General features: G+C 40.4%; 1 protein-coding gene across 3 annotated transcripts in view; it reads left to right on the top strand.

Moving 5' to 3' along the window:
- THADA (THADA armadillo repeat containing) overlaps nucleotides 1-17,269 on the top strand; it is a 372,355-nt gene that overhangs the window by 251,388 nt on the left and 103,698 nt on the right. The window lies entirely within an intron of this gene.

Raw genomic sequence — 17,269 nt, 5'->3', positions numbered from 1 at the left:
ATCTCTTTGAAACTCTGCTTTTAGTTCTTTTGGATAGAGTAGATCAGATAATTAAGTTCACAAATTCATCTTAGAAAAAGTGGTACATACCTCATTGCTGAATATCACTATAGTTACCTCCGAAGTACTCCCTTGAGAAGCTGTGCCCCAAGGCAAGTATAATGCATTTTTCAAAGCAGTTTTCCTAGGATGAGTTCGTAAACTTAATTGTCAGACCTCATCAGACGATAGCTCTAATAGCCATTCTAGGAAAAGAGTTTCAAAATTGCTTTGAAGGGTGGACTAGGTGCTGTAGTAATATTCAGCAATGAGGTATGTTGCACTTTTTCTAGGATGAGTTTGTGAACTGAATTGTCAGACCATCTAAGTATATTGTAGCCCATATTCTTAGAAGCGATATTGCTGGATCATGTGGTAATTTGATTTTTAATTTTTTGAGGAACTGCCATACTGTTTTCCATAGAGATATTGTGAATCTTAATTTCTTGTTTTGCTTAGACAGAAATTTCATTAGGTTGGGCTGGGTGTGGTGGCTCACACCTGTAATCCTAGCACTCTGGGAAGCTGAGGCAGAAGTTTCAAGACCAGCCTAAGCAGGAGCAAGACCCCACCTCTAAAAATAGCTGGGCATTGTGGCAGGTGCCAGCTACTAGGGAAGCTGAGTCAAGAGAATCACTTGAGCCCAAGAGTTTGAGGTTGCTGTGAGCTATGACGCCACGGCACTCTACCAGGGGCGACAAAGTGAGACTCTGTCTCAAAAAAAGAGCACCTTCATTAGGAAACTTGATGTTTTGCTTTCTTAGCCCTAGTATTAAGTATTGTACATAAATATTAGCTTTTGTTTGTATTCCTCTTTGTTATGAATCCCTCTCCCTCTCTACCCTACCTGTATACCACAATCCTTTTGAGTCATTTGAATCTTCATTTTTCCCTGAGATTGTTTGAAGAGCTGAGAAATTGTTTAGAGATTGGAGACCCAGGTGATCCTAGAGAATAACTACCAATTACACTTACGCAACTTTGAATCTACCTTGATCTCTCTTTGTTGTTGTTGTTGTTGTTGTTTGTTTTTGAGACAGAGTCTCACTCTGTTGCCCTGGGGTTGAGTGCCATGGAATCATTGTAGCCCACAGGAACCTCAAACTCTTGGGTGTTTTGCTTCCTTATCCCCAGTATTAAGTATTGTGCATACACATTCACATACCCTTTGAAATAAGACAAACATGTAAGATCTTAACGTTTCACTATGTAAATGTCCAAAATAGCCATTTTGTGAGACTAACATATTACGCAGGAAAGGCATTTTGCTTCTTTTAAATAAAATAAAAGCAAGCTGGTCAAATTCACCCCGGAGATTTGTTAAAGTGTTACTTGAGTTCGATCATTCAGGAAATTCTTACAAAAATCAGAATGTGCTCACTTAGCCTTATTTTAAAGCCTTCACCTCTCTGAAGCAGTACAAAGAAGCTAGAAATTGTGTGTCTGGATATGTGAATTTATGGTGCATGCTCAGTTGGAAAAAATATCCAGGATAAGCCTTTGGAGAGTCATAACTAATAGAGCTAATACCTTCAAGAGTCACCAAATTGTTCTTCTGAGACACTGAATGGCACAACTTACTCTTAGATGTAAATCACAAATTCAGAAAATTTAACTTGTGACCAAAAGGGCAAACTTGATAACAAGTACTATACTTCTTAAAGCACCCGAGGGATAATCATTATTTATTCTTGCCAGACAGTTGTCATTGTTATGAACTGGCGTAAGATGATTAGTCAGGAAGCATGATTTCTGAGAAAATCATTAGAGACCACTAAGTCCTGCTAAGGAACAAAAGACAGAAGTCCAGCAGCCACGTAAAAACACCTGCCAGAGAGGAACATAAGTAACACCGAGTAAGAAAGCTATCGCAGTGCAGAACCGGAAGAACAGGAGAGCCCCAGATGGCTTGAGGACAAGCTTAGTCAGTCTTCTTCTACAGCAACACCAAGAGATGCCATAAATTGCGGAGCCAAGTTAAAACCTCACGTGGTATCTGCCATACATCAGTAAGACTGATTTTTTTAAAGAGTGTAATTACAAAGTACTTCGCACATCAGTTGTCCTCTAGACTTCACCGTAACCTTGTGAGATGAGCTCCTTATAGATGAGGAAGTTAAGGCTCAGAGAGATTAAATAATTTTCTAAAATCACGAGCTAGGTCTTGAATTCAAAGCCTGTGCTATGACTATAGGTGAGGCTTTCTCAACCTCAGGACTACTAAGATTTTGGATTGAATAATTCTTTGTGTGAGAGATCGTTAGATGCCTCTTAGGATATTTAGCAGCATCCCTCGCCTGTCTACCAGATGCTGGTAGCACCTCCTTTCACTTGTGACAACCAAAAATATTTTAGACATTGCCAGATGTGTCCTGGAGATAGAATCCTCCCAGGTTCAGAAGTACTGGTCTAACGACTGAAATGTGAGTCTAGGATCAGTCTGAGTGGAGTGGGCATCAAGGGGATGTTCTGTTGCCCCACTGCAGTCAGTCCCAATAATTATTGGGAGGGCTTATTTATAGAGAAAAATCTGTAGTAGCTTCTCTTTGAACTTTCCCAAACCTTATAACCTTCCAGCAATATAATGAAAAGGGAAAGGCCAAAATGGTTTCTGGATGCATGGGTGAGTAGGTACGTGGTTACTTAGAGGCAAAGTTTCATTCAACTTTTCATTCAACAAATAAACTTAACAGTTCCTGGGAAGGGTTTCATAGAAACGTCAGTGTTTGAACTGAAGTAGCTTTAGGGGAAGACTGTTAGTTTCCTCGAGATGAGTTTGGGAAATGATGAATATATGTAAATAACATGACATGTCAGTAGGCTAGCAGTAACAGGTTGATGGCCCATGACACAAACTTAGTCTAGTCTTGAGGACTTGTATTCATTGGTCATCTTACTTTGTACACCAACCCGTTTGCAAGCAGTCTTGCTGTTTACTTTCACTGTTGAGTTAACTATTGCCTTACAAGTACTGTTTATCTCAACCCACATGGTAATTGCCTTAAATTTAAAATCAGATCAACAAACTTTTGTACTCCAGTCAAGGCTGTATAGTAGATAAAACGACATGGTTTACATAAAAAGATAAATAGCAATCAAGGCAACATGTCTTAGGTGCCAAATGAGTGGTTCAGATAATAAGTACTGTGCGATGAGAGAATGGAAAGATTGCCATGACCTGGAATTGTCAGGGAAAACTTTGCAGAGGGAGTCGGAGAACTGAGCCTTAATGGATGAGTACAAGTAACGTGAAGTCCTTGTAATAGACTAAAACTTGCACTTTGATTAATCATGTTGCGTGCCTTATTTTTTAAAAAGTACCTTTTAGATGATTTTAATGCACTTTTTAATGCATCATCTTGGAATATGTCTAATAACAGATATCAAATCCAGTTAAGAGCCAGACACAACGGCATGTGCCTGTAGTCCCAGCTACTAAAGAAGATCGTTTGAGCCCAGGTGTTTGAGTCTAACCTGGGCAGCATGTCTTTTTTTGTTTGTTTTTTAAAGAAAAATCCAATTAGAAGCTTAGCCATGATGATTGCTCCAAGTTCATTGTCAGCTTAACCCAGAAAATTCAAAGAGTAAAAAGGGGTTTTGATCACTCTCACGGATCAAGAAGGCTCATAAGGATTGGTTTCACTGGCCTCTTACTTCACTTACATCTCACAGAGTCACCATTCTCTGAACAAAGCTGACCTCTGAGGCAACTGGGCTGAAGATTTGGAGAGACCTTACTGCAGCCTATCTCTATGACTTTGGATATTACACATACTCAGCAGGATTGTGAGAGGCAGAGTTATCAATAGGGATAGAGAGGCTTTTGCTTAAGAAACTGCCTGATTTATTCCACAAACCCGAGCCGTCCAGTAGACTTTAATAATTTGGCATAAAACGGATGCAGCAGATGTTCTTGGATCTCACTGCTGGAGGTGTTGAGTGGCAGATGAACAAACAAACTGGGGGAGGGGGAGGGGCAGCCACCGAAATCTCCATTCCTAGGGACTTAGAGGAATCATTTTCTTTCCTCTATGAGAAAAAATAAACAGTCACTTTATAAACAGTTGTCACTTTTTGACTTTTAAAGATTCACAGTCTTTTCCTTTTGTTTACTTTGATGACCTTTGAAAGAAGCTGCAACCCAAAGAGTCAAAAAAAAATTTCCATCTTCATTTTTCAAAGAGAAGAGTCTGTCTGTTCCCACAGAACACTGGAAGCCAGCAGGCTTCTAAGGCTGGCTCCAGCCCAGGCCCAGATCTGCAGGCCTTTAGGTGCAATTCTTAAATCCAGTTGCCCCACACCCCTGCACTGGGCAGCTTGGAATAATGCACATAACCAGCCTGAAGACCGGATCCTGAATGCCAAACGGTTTTCTGTGAGTCAGACTTTTTTTACAAGGCAAATTTTATAGCTGCTCTTAAAATCTGGAAAATGTAGATTAATAGAACTTTACATTCCCTTTGCCTTGTTTGCTGAAGAGACGACATTGGAGACACTATTGCAGCCCTTGAGAATGCTGTTACAATACCTGCCTTCCCCGTGGACAGCCTTCTCTGGCCTCATCGGGTTTCTCCTCTGAGCCTTAAGCCACAGGGGCACAGAAGTGAAATGTCAAAGGAGGAGCCTTGGGAATATCAAAGTTCCTTTTCTTTGATTTCTGTCTCCACGCCACCTCTCCCGATAATTAGTATGTGAATTTTCATATTGAGTATGGAGATAAAGAATATGTGATAAAAAACAGTAATACCCTTTTAGTTTTTATTATTTCAGACTCCGAAAGTAATACGCTCCTTTGTGGTGATAGGACAGTTGTGAACCTAATTGTAGTTATATAAATCCAGACTTGGGTTAAAATCTACCCCCTCCTCAACTCCAAGGGAATGCTTGTGAAAAATGATGAGGACTGAATCAGGTATATAGTGCAGTTAACAGTAATGTACCTATGTTAGTTTCTGGTTGTATTCTTACTGTGAAACTTTTTAAATTACAGACATATGCAACAGTGAATGTAAAAATTCTAGCCCCCTGTTAATAATTTGGTGCCAGTAAAAATGGGATCACAGTATTTTTGCAGCTTCCTTTTTCACTTAATAACATAACTTGGAGATATTTCCAGTTGTCTATATAAATCTACAACATTCTTTTTAATGACTATACAGTTTGGCCATATATGACAGGATACTCATAGGATGATCCTATGATTTTTTTCACCTGGTCCTGTATTGGTTGTTCCTTAACTTTCCTATTACAATCAGTGCTGCTGAAGATTTCCCTTGAGCATCTGTATCTTTGCCCACACCTGTGTGTCTTTAAAATAAACCCCTAGACGTGGGCATTACAAGATTGAAGAAAGTGCATGTGTTCCATTTTTATAGCAAATGCCAGACTTCCAAGTTCCTGCTTTGTCCAACTCCATTGGATGCCATTGGTATAGAAAATATGTATATACCACAACATGGCTCTTCTGATTATCATCCAAGAAGGTTGGGACAGTTTCTATGTCCACCCCTGATGAATGAGAGTATCTGTTTTTCTTACTCAGTTATTAATTGGATCTTTAAAAAAAAATTCTGTGCCAAGTCCATGGATTAAAAAAAAAAACATTATTTTATTGCACTTCTTTAAAAAAATTAATGAAATTGACATTTTCTCATGTTTATTGGCTATTTGTATTTCATCTGTGAATTGTTTATCATTCTTTCCCAAAGTATATGCTCTCTGTCAGATGTTATGTAAACGACTAGCATGAAGTAATTTGTAGTTATAAACATTAGCTCAGTCTGTATTCCTATTAATGATGCTATATCTTTGCAAAGTTGAGCATTTGGTAGTTGCTATGATAAAAAGCAAGTACCATGAGAAGGTCAGCATGAAACAGAAGTGAGAGTGATGGAGTCCAAAGAGTGTCCAGGGTGTGGGAAGTTATGAAGTATCCAAAAGGCACATATATCCCTCTAGTAATTACAGTTATTTAAGAATGAAAGATAAATATTTCATCGATATGGATATTGTTTTTACACATGGCTATTAATTTTTAGGGCATAAATACTTACTGGGTTGTTTTGACCTAACTACTTAATAAGTAGAGCTATTAGCTATTCCCTTTGGCCTAGGGGCATTAAAAATAAGTCAGTTACTAAACAGTGCTATGAATTGAAAATTTTGGGAATCCCTGCTGTATTTCATTCAGTTACTTTCAGCTTTGTTAGCAGTTTACAAGCTTTGTTCCTTAGGGGAGTTGGCAAATACTTTACCCCTGGGTTGCTTTTGCTTATTTAATATTAGTAGTCATTTTTACTATACAAAAGTTTCTGTTGTTAAATTGACATATTTATATATATATTTTTTCCCATTCGTGGTTTCTTATTAATTAATTTATTTATTGGGGGAGGGTGTTTTCTTTTGTTTTGTTTTTGAGACAGAGTCTGACCCTGTCGCCCTGGAGTTGATAGTATCATAGTTCACAGCAACCTCAAACTCTTGGGCTAAGGCAACCCTCTTGTCTCAGCCTCCTGAGTAGCTGGGAATATAGATACCCACCACAACACCCAGCTAGTTTTTATGTTTTTAGTAGAGAGGGGTCTCATTCTTGCTCAGGCTGGTCTCAAACTCCTAAGCTCAGGCATTTCACCTGCCTTGCCTCCCAGAGTGCTAAGATTACAGGCGTGAGCCACTGCTCCTGGCCTTAGTTATTTTTTTAAGAGACACATTCTCCAGTGAGTACAGACTGAGAACAATGGTGCAATTGTAGCACACTGTAATCTTGAACTCCTGGGGCTCAAGCAATCCTCCTGCCTTAGCCTCACATGTAGCTAGGACTACAGGTATGTACTACCACACCTGGCTAAGTTTTTTGATTTTTTTGTAGAGACAGAGTCTCGCCATGTTGCCAAGTTGGTTTCAAACTCCTAACCTCTAGTGATCCTCCTGCCTCAGCCTCCCAGAGTGCTGGGATTATATGCATAAGCCACTGCACCCAACCCTTATTCATTCTTTAAAAACTTATTGTTTTTAGGCCGGGCGTGGTGGCTCACGCCTGTAGTCCCAGCGCTGTGGGAGGCCGAGGCGATGGATTGCCTGAGCTCAGAGGTTCAAGACCGGTATGAACAACAGTGAGCCAGACTAAGACCCTGTGTTTACTAACATCAAAAACATTCAGACTTTGTGGTGGGCGTCTGTAATCCCAGTTACTGGGGAAGCAAGGGGACAGAGCATCGCCAGAGGAAGAACATTTTAAAAAAGAAGAAAGAAAAATGAACAAAAAAAAAATAGAGTACTTCAAACGAAGAAGAATGAACAAGCAAGCTGAAATTAAAAAAAATAAATAAACTTATTGTTTTTAAATTATAATTCTTTTATTTATTATGTTTTATATAAAACATTTCCCCATTCTTTTCTAACTTTTTTTTTCTTTTTGAGACAGTCTTACTATGTCGCCGTTGGTAGAGTGCTATGGCATCACAGCTCACAGCAACCTCACACTCTTTGGCTTAAGTGATTCTCTTTCCATAGCTTCCCAAGTAGCTGGGACTACAGGTGCCCGCCACAATGCCCGGCTATTTTTTGTTGCAGTTATTGTCGTTTAGCTGGCTGGGGCTGGGTTTCAACCTGCCACCCTCAGTGTATGTGGCTGGTGCTGTAACCACTGTGCTATGGGCACCAAGCCCTCTTCTAGCATTTTTATAATTTCTTTTTTTAAATACGTTGATTCTTTTCTCTATCTGGGATTTATCTCAGTGCAAGGCTTTAGGTAGGGATCCAACTATATCATTTCCCAAAGGAACTTGTTAGTTGCCTTAATACTCTTTATTGAATAAATTCATCTCTGGCTATTGTTTAAATGTCAGTTTTATTATCTACTTTATTTCCATATGCAAAATTTCCAAGGGGGTTTATTTCTAGAACATCTATTTTCTATCATTCTTATAGTACTTACTGTTTTCTACACTGAATTTCAATTATATATGTACATATCTTATTTCCTGCTGTAGATCATAAGTTCTTCCTATATTGATGTGTCTTTGTGTCCTGTGCACTTAGCTGTTTTCTGTTTCCCTTCTTCCCTCCCTCCTCTCTTATTTATTTATTTATTTATCTTTAGAGACAGAGTCTCAAGTTGTTGCCCTCAGTAGAGTGCTGTGGCATCACACTTCATAGCAACTTACAACTCTTGGGCTCAAGTAATCCTCTTGCCTTAGTTTTTCTATTTTTAGCCTGTGCTCAGGCTGGTCTCAAACTCAGGAGCTCAAGCTATCCATCTGCCTCGGCCTCCCAGAGTGCTAGGATTATAGGCGTGAGCCACCGCACCCAGCCCCTCCTTCCTCTCTAGATGTTAAAAGTATTTTTTTTTTAATTTTATACTATAGAAAAATTTAAATATATATAAATAATACAATGAATCCTTATGTATCCATCACTCAGCTTCAAGAAGTATCAATCTTTGACTAATTTTGTTTCATATATGCTACTATCAACTTCCTTTCTCCTATATTGTTTTAAAATGAACTGTGTCTTCAGTGGGGAAAACAATAGTCTCTTCAATAAACTGTCCTGGGAAAATTACATGCCAAAGAATGAAAATGGACTCTTCTACACAAAAATCAACTCAAAATGGGTAAATGACTTAAACATAAAACCTGAAACCATAAAACTCTAAGAAGGAAACATAGGAGAAAACTTTCACATTGTCTTTCATGGTGATTTCTTGGATATAACACCAATAGGTCAGTTTACAAAAGTGAAAATAAATAAAAAGGGATGTCAAACTGAAAAGCTTCTGCACAGCAAAGGAAACAGTTGTTCAAAATAAAAGGCAACCTACAGAATGTGAAAAATATTAGTAAGCTATTTTTCAGATAAGAGGTTAATATCTAAGATTTATAAATAACTCATACAACTCATTAGCAGGAAAATATATAACCCCTCTTTAAATATGAGCAAAGGACTAGAGAAGACATTTCTCCAAAGAGGATACAAAAATGGTCAACATGGGCTGGGCACGTCAGCTCACACCTTGTCTCCAAGCACTGTGGGAGGCCAAGGCAGGTGGATTGCTTGAGCTCAGGAGTTCAAGATCAGCCTTAGCAAGAACAAGACCCTGTCTCTACTAAAAATAAAAAAAGTAGCTGGGCACTGTGGTGGGTTCTTGTAGTCCCAACTACTCAGGAGGCTGAGGCAAGAGGATCACTTGAGCCCAAGAGTTTGAGGTTGCTGTGAGCTACGAGACGCCATGGTACTCTACCCAGGGCAACAGAGTGAGACTATCTCAAAAAAAATAAAAATGACCAACATGTATATTGAAAGGTAGTCAACATCACTGTCATCAGGTAAATTCAAATTAAAACCATTATGAGATACCACCTAATACCTGTTCATATAATTATTATCAAAAAAAAAAAAAAACCTAAGAGATCTGTGTTGTCAAGGGTGTGGAGCAAAGAGAGCCCTTGGACACGGTTGGTAGAAATGTAGATTGGTGTTGCCATTAGGGAAAAGTGTATGGAAGTCAATAAAGAAATTAAAAATGGAACTACTACATGACCCAGCAATCCTTTGGGAATGAAATCACCACCTCATAGTGGGGCATAGTTATAAGAGGGATTGTACCTAACTAATGTAATCAGTGTAACCTGGTTCTCTGTACCCTCAATGAATCCCCAACAATAAAAAATATATATGTGTGTGTGTATGTAAAATAAAAAAAAAATCACCATTTCATACAAGATACCTGCACTCCCACATTCATTGCAGTGTTATTCACAGTAGCCGCGATATGGAAATAATTGACGTGTCCATCAGTGTGAATGAACGTCATGCACACGCACAGTACAGCGTTATTCAGCCTTAGAGAAGGAGGAGGTCTTGCTATTTGCTACAGGACAAATAGACCCTGAGGACAGTTTGCTAAGTGAAAAAAGCCAGAAAGAGAAAGAAAAATATTTCATGATCTCACTTGTATGTGGAATCTTAAAAAAGGAGAGAGCAGGGGTCAAAAGTACTGAAATAGAGAATAAAACAGTGGTTACTAGAGTTATGGTGGGAAGGGATGTGGCGGGATGGGCCAAAGGACAGAAAATAGTAAATAAGGAAGATGAACAAGTGAAAAGCTCTAAGGTAAGGCGTGAGGACGATAGTTCCTGATAGCGTGTTGTAGTCAGGATTTTTGTGGAGTAGATGGTATCTGCTCATGCCTTGGGGGAAGGGTGATGCAGGAGAGGAAATGGTGAACTATGTAAAATGATGGATATGTTAATAAATTTAACTATAGTAAGCATTTTACTGTACATCTCTCATAACATCATGCTATCTACCTTAAATATACACCCTAAAAAATTAACTGTTTTGATTGAACAAATTATCTATATTATTTTTTATTAATAAGTTTTGTTACATGAAGGAGTTCCTTATTGATCTCAGTATTGTCTTTAAGGAAACTGGGAAGTTGAAGATCCAGATACACAGAAAAGATAAATCATCAAGTATAATAAGCCTTCTAAAGAATTTAAACAGAGATTTGTTGTATAAATAAATTTATGATTTAGAAAATATACATAGGTTTTCAGAAGCGTGTCTGTGCTCTTTATTTTCTTTAGACTAGTCAAGTGCGGTAGTGAGTAGAGAAAGAGTAGCACAGGGCTTCCATCTGTCACTGACTGGGACAATCAGTAACTCCCTACCTTCGGACAAGGCAGAAATGTGTCTGTATCCTAACTGAAGAACTCTTTAGTTAGAACAGAGATCATGTCAGTGTTTAGGACATTTTAAATTCTTAACATGCAAGCATTTGTTTGTCTATTGAGTTGAGATTGACTGCCTTTGACATCACTTTCTAACCCTCGCCCTTCCCCAACAACTCAGGGCCCTTGATGCCTCTTCTGTACGATGGGACTCCTAATTAAATTATAAAATTTAGAGCAGCAGGCGAGAGATGATCTAAGACAGATGTATACTCACTCTCTTGTTATTACTCTTTCTCTAACACCTTCATGTGGGGAGAATTTAGAGAGGTGGCTTTTACACCCCAGCTGCTGCCGCCAGCGCAGGTTCTGTTCCTACCAACCCTGGTAGGGGAGCTGTAGAATTCCAATTTAATAAGTGCTCTGTGTTTTGAGCCCTCTCCTTGCCAGACAAAGCTGCAAATCCTTTGGGCCCAGGAGCTGTGAAGAACAACAGGACCCAGTCGTTTCCTTCAAAGAGATATACTCTAAGAAAGGAGATTGTAGGTTGATAACCTTGATGACAGGCTTTAAAAAGTAAAAAAAAAAAAAAATCAAATGAGCTGTTGGGGCACTAAGGAGAAAAGGGGAGAGTTGGTGAAAGCTGAGGCAGGTTTTATGGAGAAGGTATTGTTTAAGCTAGACCTTACGGTGTAAATAGAATTTTCAGTAGGCAGAGTTGGAGAGAGTAGAGGGAGAAACAGAAGGAACATCCTGAACAGGAAAGCACTTGTAAGTTGTCTGGAAGGGGAAATTGTCCATTGTGGCCAAAGAAATAGGTTCATGAAGTAAAGGAAATAGGAAGCAAAACAAGAAAGGTAGGTTGAGCTCTCAGTGACCAGCAACTTCTTTAGGAGGTTGAAACTTGGGAGGATATCATCAGAGCCCGGCTTTAGGAAAATTTCCCTGACAGCCATGTCAAAAATAAACGTTGGACACGGTGACTGGTCAGTTAAGTTGCTTTTCTCATCCAGGAACAAGGTCTTTGGCTCCTGAGTTAGGACAGTGGGAGTGGTAATAGAAAGGAGGGGGTGGATTTGAGACACAAACTGAATTTCCAGGCTCCCACATGCTTTGTGTTTTTGTACCTTTTGGTCCTGAAGGATCTTCATTGCCTATTTCCTGTGATTCTCTTCCCAATCAGAGTCAGGTAGGAAGTTATTACACTTTGTAATTAATGTCCTTTTCCTGGCAGCAATACATAACACAGAAAGTTGTCACTTTTGAAAACTTACCAGGACCTTTCTAAGGATGTGTTCTTTTCTGATACACAGCTTGAGGTCTGAGGGAGCAACCACATGAAATGTTTCCTGGCCTATCCTCTAGCTTAGGGTCAGATGCGTGGGGAAATGTGGGTGCCCACTAAAGCCCTTTCTTCAAGGGAATGACTATGTTGAGGAGTTCAGGTATCCCAAGGTACTGCCTCTAACCCATACTGACCCTGCAAGGCTCATAACAGATGGGCTGTCATAGCATGGGCTGTCATATGTACCCATGCCATAGATGGGTGCATATCCCCAGCAAGCTGGGTGCCCTGCATTGTGGAAGTCAGGCAGGAGGGGTGCTTCTGACTGAGAAGCTATGGTCTAGCTGGGGACCAAGTTAATATGCTTGAAGCCGGAAACGAGTCCTCCACCTCGCTGTAATGATTAGGAACCACATTCTGGGAAACAGAGAACTTTCCTGTCTCCTGCTTGTCCATACCATCCCCCACACATATTAACACAATCTACCTTTTAAATAATTTTTGCTGTATCCGTTTCCCAGCAGTTATATGATTAGGCTCGTTTCTGTGAATTAGAAAGTTTAGATTCCTTCCTCGACCATCCCCCTCTGAGTTCCCCCACTTCCAGTCTGACTTAAAGCCATAAAATATTTCTGCCTGCCTGCCTGCCTGCAGTTCTGTTTGTATGAATTAAGTCGGCAGAGTAAATATTCACATTCCCAACTGCAGGCTGAAACAATGTTTGCCTGTTCTGCCAGAAAAAAAGGGGGCCTGACATCACCCTATACTGTACATTCCCGGCATAGATCATTTATTTAAGTCCCTGAAAAAATACAGATGTTTTACCAGCCGAAATAAAATCCTGTGTAAACACTGAGCTTGGAAAAATGTGGCACTGACTTAGCTGTGGGGGTTGGAGCAGTGCAGGGAGAAGAGTAGGCAAAATGGCAGATAAAGAAATTTTCTACTTGGATGACTGTGATAGGGTCATCAGCGTTCGCCCACAGTCTGCATGCAACAAAAGAAAAAAATAGTATTTGTTTTTAAAAAAATATATTTGCAAAAGTAAGCTAGGGCAGTGGCTTACGACTGTAATCCCAGCACTCTGGGAGGCTGAGGCAGAAGAATTGCTCAGTAGTTCGAGGCCGGTCTGAGCAAGAATGAGACACCCATCTCCAGTAAAAACAAAAAAATTTTAGTGGGTGCCTATAGTCCCCACTACTCGGGAGGCTGAGACAGGAGGATTGCCTTACCCTGGAGTTTGAGATTGCTGTGAGCCAGGCTGATGCCATAGTATGCTAGCCTGGGTGACAGAGTGAGACTCTGGCCTCATACACAAAATATATATATGTATTTGCAAAAGTGAATAGATTAGTTCATCTTCAGAGTTTGGGACTGATAATGATTATGACACATTTACCCCATTTAAATCTGACCTTTGAAGTGAAGATCTCTTTTCCTATTGGAGTTGTCCTTTTTCATGGCCTGCCCAGCCTTGTCCTGTTATTGCTAGAGCCTGCTGGTTTCTGGAGCTCAGCTGCTGTTGATTTTATAAGGGAGAAACTGCCTGGAAGCCATGCTTGGTGAAGAGGAAAACCCATCTCGGTGTTGCATTTCCAAACAGCCATACATCATTTTGGTCTTGTCTAACACAAGTCGCTATTTTAGTCCTGCAGCATAAACCAGACATATTTTACTGGTGCAGTGCAAGTTTTTTCAGGGAACTGCCTCATGACTTTTTTTAAGCCTATGGCATTTATTCAAAGAGCATTACAAAGCTACCAAAACGAGCCTTACTTTTGCACAGACGCCTGGGCCCCCCCTGAGTCTCTCTGTGTTTAGAGGGGGGAGGGAGAATAACTGCTTCCAGGTTCTCCAGACTTTTCTCAGTTCCTCAGAGAGTTTCATTAAGGCTTTGCATGTGAGGGGTAAGAAACCTAGTCCTCTCCCGGGCATCCTTCACAGCGTGTTCCCTGCTCCTCCCAGCTGCTTCCTTGATTGCCCCGTCCTCTCGGCAGCCCATGCCTGTAATGTGGTCACAGGTGATGGTGTTGGCTCATGTTTGGTCGTTTCATGTCTGCTTTCAGTCTCTTGCTGAGAGGTTTGTAACTTGGGGCAACAAAGCTTTCTCCTGTTTCTTTGGCTGTTGACACGCTTAAGGTCATCATGACACTAACCTTTCTACAAGGAACCTACTATAGCTAAGGATGAGCATCCATTCCCTGGGTGTCCCTGTGTGATTACTATGTTTTAATAGAGCTCCCTTCCACCTCACAAGAATTCCTGGGTGTTTTGTAGGCAGGGGGAGGTTGTTTGTTTATTTGTTTTGAGACAGAGTCTCGCTCTATCATCCAGGCTGGAGTGCAGTGTTGTCATCAGAGCTCACTGCACCTTCACACTCCTGGGCTCAAATAATCCTCCTGTGTTAGCCTGCAGAGTAACTGGGACTACAGGCATGCAGGCCACCATGCCCAGCTAATTTTTCTATTTTTAGTAGAGACAGGGTCTTGCTTTTGCTCAGGCTAGTCTTGAAATCTGGACCACGAACAGTCCTTCCACCTCGGTTTCCCAAACTGCTAGGATTACAGGTAGAAGCCACCATGCCCAGCCCAAGAATGCATATGAATATTTCCAACCAAATTCCTTAAACTCCCCTCTCATCCAACCCCTCTCTCTATTCCCAAACCTGCTCCCCGTTCTCTTAGGATTTCTCTTGAAAGAAGCCCCTATTCGCCAGTTGCCCAAGTTCAGAGTCTCTTTTCTAACCCTCAACTCCATGTCTAAAGCGGTTGCCAAGACCTGCCTATTTAGCCCCTAGAGGGTCTTGCAAATGTCTACTCTGGTCTCTGTTCCACTGTAATTTAGTTTGGGGTGAATTTAGATTGGGATTGTGGGTGGTCACAAGATCACAGTCCTATCCATGTCAGGCAGGTAAGTGAACCAGGGGAGATGAGTATAAACATGTGGGCCTCTCTGTTGTTTGTTTCCAAACTATTGATAGAGATTTGAGTTAAGTAAATATTTCGTTTTCCTCTTAATTTTCCAAAAGTTAAACAAAAGGAAAAGAAAAAGCCCCCAAAGCGATGCTAAATGGCATTACCACTTTTCCTTAGCACCCAGAGTCACATGCAATAGGGGGATAGTAGTGGACCAGTGAATTTTCTTGTCTCTGGGGCCAGCTGCTCTTGCTCAGCTCCAGCCAGGTGACTATTGCCCTACTGGAAGATGGGCCACTGTAGCTAGATCTGAAGATGTTTCCAAAGATGTTGAAAATTAGAATGATTATGATATGAAAACTCCAATTCATAATCATTGGTTTAAAAGTATTGCATGGGCCAAATAAAACATCTGCAGCCACTTTGAGCCCACAGGCTGTTGGTTCTGAGCCTGTAGTCTGACCCTTCCTGTACTTGTCTAGACTACTGCATTAGTCCTGGGCATCCCGCCCTCTGCTGCAGCCTTCCTGCTGCCCCTGTTTTTCCTCCTCAAATTGCAGGCCTCATCACCCAAGATCACTCTCTGAAGAGATCTTTGTTATCTTCAGAACAACATACACATTCCTTACTTTTGCCTTTAAAGTCTTTCGCAGTCTGACTCAGCTCCTCTGTCCAGCTGTGTCTCCCAACATCCTGTGAACACATTGGCTATGCTTGTCACACAGGGCCACTCACTCTCAAGCAGTCCCAATGTTCTTTAAATTAATCAATTATTTTTTAGAACAATTTTAGATTTACAGAAAAATTGAACTGGTAGTACAGAGAGTTCTCATATACTCTCCCCTTTCTTCTACTATGAATATCTTGTTTTATGTGGTACAGTTGCTACAATTAATGAACCAATATTGACACATTATCATTAACTGAAGTCCATGGTTTAAATTAAGATTTGCTCTTTTTGTTGGCAATACCAATATTTTAATATCCTTTATATATTTTTTAAATTCATTCCTCCATTTGCATAATCCTCCTTCAATTCCGGCAAGAAATTTTTTTCAAGGCCAAATATGATTGTCAGTCTTTCTGCAAAGCCTTCTCTAACTGCTGATTTTTAGACTGGAACTGGAAGGGAGGGAAAATACAGACAAGAACCAACATTTTTTTTAACAGATACCTAGTGTTTATCAAATAGTTTATATATATTTTAAATCTCTTTCAGTCCTCCAAAATAGGTAATATAGAGCATTTACCAAGGGGAAGTATGTTGAGTTGCCCAAAGCCCCACCGCTGGTAATTAGTTTGCACCCACGTCTGTCCATCTCCAAAGTCTGCTCTTCTACTTTCTCCCACATGGATAGATTCTTACCACTAATCTAGCCTTCCTTCTTCCTCCATCAGATTAGGAATCCTCTGCCGTGAGGGGTACAGTGTTACTCAGCTCTTTGAACACACAAATTGGTACCTACTGCAGCTCACTGAACCCATGTGAATGTGTCCTAAAGGAGTGAATGTAGGAAGAAGCACCCAATATTCACATCAGTTCTGTTTGGCAAATGCTTGTTGAGTTCCACTTCGTGTTGGGTGAAGTCAAGCATAAAAGGGAAAGTGATGGTAGTGTTACTATGCAGGTTATAAATCACAACCAGGCAGGCTCAGGGAAGCTGTTGATTTCCCATTTATCCATGACTAGATTGTAGCTGCAGGAGAGCAAAGATTATTTGGTCACTGCTACCGCCCCAGGTCAGCATCTGGTAATAAAAGTTATTTAATAAACATCTGTTAGTGAGTGTTTGAATCTTACTACAGATTTGGAACACCTAAAATAACACCGTACTTGTCAGAGTTTTCATTTGTGTTCAGTTAATCATCCTCCTGGTTCTGGTATCTTTGGTTTCTATGTGCTTGGTTTAGTACAGCCCTGTGTTACAGGCTGTTTCCAAATTATCCCAGTCCTGGGCCTGACCACTTTCTCAGCCCAGAAGTTCTTTTGGGCCAGAGCTTTAGGAAAGGGCTGAAAGAGGAGAAGTTGCCTCGCATCTGCCATTCTTTAAGAGTTGCTGGAGAAATGACCCTTCTTGGTAGCTACCTGGAGTGCCTGGGCCTAACCTTGGATCTTAGTTCCAGAAGGGCTGGCATTAGGTCTGGACCTCATGCCAAAAGATGACCTCATTTTTTTTTTTAACCTGACACCCAAAATGTCATTTGAAAGTAGTTGTGTATTCATATAGTTTCATTAATTATAGAAAAACGTTATCTCAAAAACCTATTAACCTATTTCACCTATTTGCAAACTAAACTCTTCTTACTCTCCCCTTCCTGTCTTCTCTTCGCTTTTCTTCTGCACCTCGACTTTT

This window comes from Nycticebus coucang, chromosome 4, assembly GCF_027406575.1.
Source record: "Nycticebus coucang isolate mNycCou1 chromosome 4, mNycCou1.pri, whole genome shotgun sequence".
Taxonomy (NCBI): Eukaryota; Metazoa; Chordata; class Mammalia; order Primates; family Lorisidae; genus Nycticebus; species Nycticebus coucang.
Note: the sequence above shows the minus strand (reverse complement) of the source record. Positions and strands in the feature narration are given on the sequence as shown.